At 38.8% G+C, this 6,538-nt stretch overlaps 1 protein-coding gene across 3 annotated transcripts in view; it reads right to left on the bottom strand.

Annotated features, from left to right (window-relative positions):
- The window catches only part of LOC137262252 (RNA ligase 1-like), a 136,988-nt gene extending 131,346 nt beyond the window's left edge, over nt 1-5,642 (bottom strand). Inside the window, exon 1 of one of the 3 annotated variants that reach the window (XM_067800061.1) lies at nt 5,436-5,642. The gene's annotated coding sequence lies outside the window, so the exon portion shown is untranslated. The remainder of the gene's footprint in view (nt 1-5,435) is intronic. The other 2 variants (XM_067800060.1, XM_067800062.1) reach the window with 2 other exon arrangements.
- Nucleotides 5,643-6,538: the final 896 nt, after the last annotated feature.

The following is a 6,538-nucleotide window of genomic DNA, read 5'->3' as shown; positions in this document are numbered from 1 at the left end:
GACAAGCATGGGTTGCTGAAGGCCCATTCTACCCCGCGACCTTCACGGGTCTGTTATCCCCAAAGCACAAAGCTGTACGACCAGCTCATGTTTGGCGCAGCTGACATTGCATATGTACAACGGAATATCTTGGAGCATGTACTGTTTTGGCGAGGGTCCATGAAGGTGTCGGTGTGCTTCTATCCCGACTGTAAACTTGACCTTGTGACGATCACACAAAATATGAACGGACAACGGTCGGTCACTGGCTTCCTAGACTCTCTTCTTCCTAGACCACATGATCGTCATCTAAACACAATGCGATGCCAGATCGGCCATTTGGCGTTGGTGACTCCATGCGTCAAGAGGCGGTAGCAACTTTACCTTGGCCCGCACCAAGCCCAGATATCAGTCACATGGAGCATGTTTAGGACGCAGTGGGTCGAACAATTCACCAAAGATCCTCTCGAACAGTGTTTTGATATATTGGAAGGAGCCTCCTATCGAGAATGCAACACCATACACCAACGTCATATTTGAACGTTTGATACAGTGAACGAGGGAAAGGGTCAGATATTGACCTTAAGATAGGTGATTGATACTTGTGTATGTCTTGAGGGTCGTCTGCCTGAATCTGGAATATGACCGCACGACTATAGCTGGGAACTGCGAAATGAGACCATTGTCTCATTGTTTGCTTCCCTGAATAAACTAGTTTTACCGTTCTTTTGCATTAAGATTTCCCGTATAATTATTCCTTGAGGATCAGTTTATCCAGATGGTAAGATACATTGAGGTTCATGTGCTATGGTTAATTTATTATGGTAACACATTAATCCTAAAAAACGTATGGGGTGTTGCGTTATTTTTTCAGTGTATTCACCTGAAGCTACACTTACAGGGGATCCGCATGACTGCCATAAACAGTCTAAAGCAGATAAATGCTACTTCCATCGACAGAAGAGTTTTGAGAGGCAGGAACCCTCCCTAAAAACTGTAAATTCTGGTTTCTTCTTATCGTCTCCAGTGTGGTTTCCAGAAAAATCATAGAACCAGTGTTGCCACGTGTGTATTTAAAGATTCTCTTTCCTATTATCATACCCGTGGAGACCCGAGTTTGCATTAGTCTTCAGTAAACCATGCCTGTTGTAAGAGAGGACTAACTGGATCAAACTCGTTGACGTGGTTGACACATGTCATCACATCCCAACCGAGTAGATCGATGCTCACGATATTGATCATTGGATTCTGGTTAAGACCTCCGCCGTATAGCTGGAATATTGCTGAGTGTGGCGTAAACAACCAGTCAACCAACCAGTCACCAGCTTCTTAATGGCATGATGGGCTGCTATCGAAGACACAAGTCTATACGCTACTGTATAGGGAGTGTGACGATAGCTTTGTGAAAAAGTGTCTTGGTCTGAAAGGCCCTGCATGACTCATTATCGGCGTCGGTGCCGGCGTTGAATACAATGTTATAAAATGTTTAAAAAACAGTGTTCTGTCACACATTAAACAAGACACACTCCTGTATGCTCAGTATGGATGTTTTGGTCCATACCATTATGTTTTATCATGGCTGTGTGATACACAGGGAGAAAGCGTAGAGGACCTCTACTAATTCTTTTCTAAGGCAAGACAGACAATGTAAACCGCCTTAGAGAAATGCTGGCAAAGTGCAGGAGCATTTCGCCAAGTATCTTCATTGAATATCTTCTAAAATGTAACCTTACTATCTTCTTTCTGTGCCTCTGAGGTCTGGTCAAATGGCAGCAACTGTGAGGCTAGCGAAATTTAAACTCTATAACGGTACTTCGCGCGACAAGTCCAAATCCTTCACAGAGATCTTCCAAAACTGCTACAATTCAGGTTCTGCCTTATTGGATAATGCTCTGCAGAAAGGACGAAATGAGGCTTTTCCTGGGACGACGCTGTGCAATAATCACCCTTAGTAACTGTACCGATTTTGTGATTATCCATTACGTTATCGCTGTGTAACAATGTACCAGGTCCATAACACACAACCTACTGAAACAGGTCGGCAAGTATGGAGACATATTCATCAAATCTTAAGAATATCCATGTAATGGTGTGCGATAAAGCACAATGTAACCACTTTTTGTGTAGGTCTGAAAATATGTGGTAGAGAGATATAGGAATGATGCCGCTCTGGTCAAATGTCATCAATTGTGAGATAAGCCAAATTTAAACTCTACAACGGTTCTTCAAGTCAAGACAAGTCAAAAACTTTCACAGATATCTTCAAGAACTTCTGCAATTAAGGTGCAGACTTCAGGAAATCGGTAAATGTTGAAATGCGGTGGTACCAACCTAAGGCCAACTCAATCAATTCGTCGGGCCAAGCATGGCCCTCGGTTTAGTACCAAACCCAAGAAGGAGCTAAATGTTGAAATGTGGTGGTGCCACTTGCAACATAACGCCAACTGATGTCATTAGTGATGAGCCAACATGAAGGGTCTCTGCATACTCGATGGGCCCATCGCCAGTTTGACAACAACGGGCCGAACAAACTGGTGATTAATTATGGGCCAACAATCTGGGGCGAAAAGTAGATAAAACCACCCAGAATCCTAGCTAAGGGAGACATTCTTCCACAGACTAATTTATTTGTGTCAAGTTGCCTTTCAACCGTATTACCATACAACAAAAAATAAATTGAAATGCTTTTAGTGCCTTGGTTTTTAGCAAGAACACACACAATATGACGTTAAAGAAAAAACAAATTTTACTGAAGCACTGACACCGACCACGAAACCATCACGAAATACCCGTCAATGTTTGGATTGTAAATTTACTCCCCTTGATGTGTTAAGACGACAAAGTTGCTTCCCTTGATGCGTTCTTGGAAGCGGAAGCCGACCGGCAACATCTGTCTGATAATGGAGAGAAAATTCGCACTTCAGTTTCTCGATCTGGTGGGTTAATGTGTTTATTTCAATCTTTATATCAAGGTGTACTTGTTTGAACATCACGACACTGTACAGAGAGAACACGAAAACAACCTGAGAGTTGTGGATCTCTCTGAGTCTCTCTTCGAGGGTGTGTCCAAACCGAACATCATTTGACAGATGCTCGGATAAATGAAAACACCACTTACGTGGTCCCGCATGGAAAACTTATGTTAATCAGATTTAGACGTCTTCTGTTACCAATATTTATTCAAAGAACATTACTGTGTACATGAAAAGTCCTTGTGTAAACACGACCGTGTCCTGTTTGGGTCAAAATAAAACAAATTTAATGAAAGTTTTTTTCGCAGTTTCATACAAGTTACTGCCTCCAAATGAAATAATATTAAATATTTTGAAATCTTGAGGTAGTTTAAAGACCCTGGATCAGATGTCCTTAATGACTATTCAACAATGTTACACGACCAGGTCAATGAAATCGTATGAAATCACATAGATCTGTGGGTGAATAATATGGATAATTGACCCATAATTTCATAACATTTTTGAGACACACTTCATTAGTATATTCATGGTTATATCCACGAGAGTAATAGGTGTGATAACTAATTTATATGACACCAGTGCAATATGGGTATATAACAAGACTCTATGTTCTACATGGGATTAAGGTCAACATTAGTTGATTATGGCAGTGCAAATACCTTTAGGGTTATCCATAAATAGCAGAGAACTGGTAGAACAACCTCTGTTATCAAGTTTCATTCATCTGGGATATTGATCAAATATTTACTTATAGCTTGTTTCAGCCCTTCAACACCTGGTATGAGCTCAATGTATCTGAGTTGTGTATTGTTATTTTGTTTAGAACATGGCTCTGTGATACAATATTGTGATGCTTATTTCAAGATGTTTACTTTAAGAAAATTTCAATGAGAATCTAATGACAGTTCACAGTGTTGATGTAAACAAACACTGCTGGCTAGTGAACAGTTGTCGCCATATTAATATTTTATTGGTATTTACAAAATTACTCAGCCATTTGTGAAATGAATGAAACGGAATGAATAATGATACTTAATCAGCTATCTACCAATGTTCACTACCGCAGATCGTGTTTCTATATGACAGGGCAAAAGGGAATTATGGCAGTGTATATTAGATTTTTCCTTAACAATTACATGTAACAGTTATCACTATTCCAAATTTCTGATGCCATTCGTGAAATAGTGCGTATATGTACAGAGATTGGAATGAAAACTTGGACAATGGGCCATTTCCAGGATTGTTAGCCATTTTCTGAATTTAGGATGCACCATTGCCCTTGTATCAATAGTAAACTTCAAAAGCTGAATGGACCATGTTTTATTCTAATGTGCAAAATGGCTCATGGCCCCTGCCTTTTCTAATCCATGTATATACGGGACAAAATGAATTAGGGATATTGGTATTTTTATGACTGATATTTTATCAGTATGTCAGTGAATAAATGCATCATTATTCATAATTTCAACATATACAAATATCCCTAACTATTTTTGTCCAGTATATATTTTCATCATACAGTACCCTCAAATGATTGATTGTGTGACTATTTGAGTGTTTATTGTATAATAAATTGATAGGGAATGAAACAGCTATTGACCTGTGAACTTGAACTTGCTATTAGATAGGTCTTGGGACATTGTTCTCCTCTTCTGCCATCAGGACAGAGAAGTTATTAACAAATTCCACTCTAATTTTTGTAAATTTGTACTCGGAGTAGGTAAGCATGTGTCTAGTAACGCAGTATTAGCAGAATGTGATCGATATCGTATTAGTATAGAGTATCGGGTTAAATGCATTCGGTACTGGTGTAAACTGTTATGTATGCCTACTGATAGGTATCCCAAACAAACCTATATTCTTATGAAGAAACTTGATAATTGTAACAGAATTACCTGGGCATCATATATTAGGACATTGTTAAACATGTATGGCTTTGGTTTTGTTTGGGTAAGCCAAGAAGGTGGTACTGGCAATGACTTTCTAGCTGTATTTAAACAAAGACTTATAGATTCTGCAAAGCAAAATATGTTCAGCAAAATAAATGAGTCAGTTCATTTATCTTATTATAAATCATTAAAGTCATTACTGGATGTTGAGTACTATATCTCCAATGTACATCTAAAGGAACATAGACGTTATTTATGCTGATCATGTATTCAGCAATTGCCAATCCTATGTAATGTAAGATTTAAAGATGACAGCGGAACCAGCAAAATATGTAAAATGTGTAACAGTAATAGTCTGGAAGATGAACCACATTTTCTAATTGTTTGTGATGCATATTCCCATTTAAGAAGCAAATATTTACCAGAACTAAATTGTCCATCTACCGTAGGCAAATATTATAAGTTGTTAACATGTAAAGATAAGAATCTACTTATAAAAATTGCGCTGTTTATTAAACATGCTCTTTATAAAAGGAATTGTATCCAGAGATAAACGAGACATACATGTTTACTCTGATGTATATCTGTAAACCATATTCAGGCCCCCCTAAGTAATTGAAGGAATTACAGCAATTTTGAAGGAATTGCATCTCAAATGTAAACAAACGCAGCCCACTCGCGAAACAATTGCAGCGATATCGGTAGTTTAGCGGTAATAACAGAAACACATCGGCCCTATCGGAAGCAATGTCGGTAATACTGGAAACACGCTCGGCCATCTTCGGAGATTTTTCGGTCGTGAAAAATGTTTAAATTTGTCAATTGCACTTCATAGAAAGAAAAATTATGGCTCATAAACTTCTTCATGGCGCACGTTCATGATGTTCGTAATCATCGGCATGACTTCGATGTTCAGGTGTAAACAATCTCCAGGGGCATGACTTGTGACACTGTTCTGCAGTGACATTCTTTTCCTAAAAACATAAGCTATTGTCCCAACACCTCATACCTAAACGCATTCAACACGGGTGGTCAAAGATGCATAAGTATAAAATTGTAATAGTAGGAACTAAAAACACAACTCACCGAGACGGGTGTTTCTTCCAATGATGCCATGTTTTGCTGCGTGAGTTTCCGCTCGCGACCGAAAAATCTCCGAAGATGGCCGAGCGTGTTTCCAGTATTACCGACATTGCTTCCGATAGGGCCGATGTGTTTCTGTTATTACCGCTAAACTACCGATATCGCTGCAATTGTTTCGCGAGTGGGCTGCGTTTGTTTACATTTGAGATGCAATTCCTTCAAATTTGCTGTAATTCCTTCAATTACTTAGGGGGGCCTGATATTGTCAACACATCATATATCACCTTGCATTTATTTACTGTACATGGGCCAATGGCCTTCATACCGAAATAAAATCTCTCTCTTCTCTTCTCCCCTCTTTTAAAAAAAATATAGGGTTCATAACTTGACCTTAAATTTTCTCTTCTTTTACTTACGGTGAAGAATTTTATTGGTTGTCCTTTATTGCTGTCATTGTCAAACACCAGAATGGGGAAAATACCTGAACTGTATTGGCAATAAGTGTTATATGGCAATAAATGTTTGATAGCCTGTAATGTTTCTTTAATGTTCAAACTAACTATAGTATTCAGATCAGTATTCTAAGACCATTATCAAACAATTCGTTAGTGT

The sequence above is a fragment of the Haliotis asinina genome, chromosome 14, assembly GCF_037392515.1.
Source record: "Haliotis asinina isolate JCU_RB_2024 chromosome 14, JCU_Hal_asi_v2, whole genome shotgun sequence".
Lineage (NCBI taxonomy): Eukaryota > Metazoa > Mollusca > Gastropoda > Lepetellida > Haliotidae > Haliotis > Haliotis asinina.
This window is presented reverse-complemented; position numbering and strand designations above follow the sequence as displayed.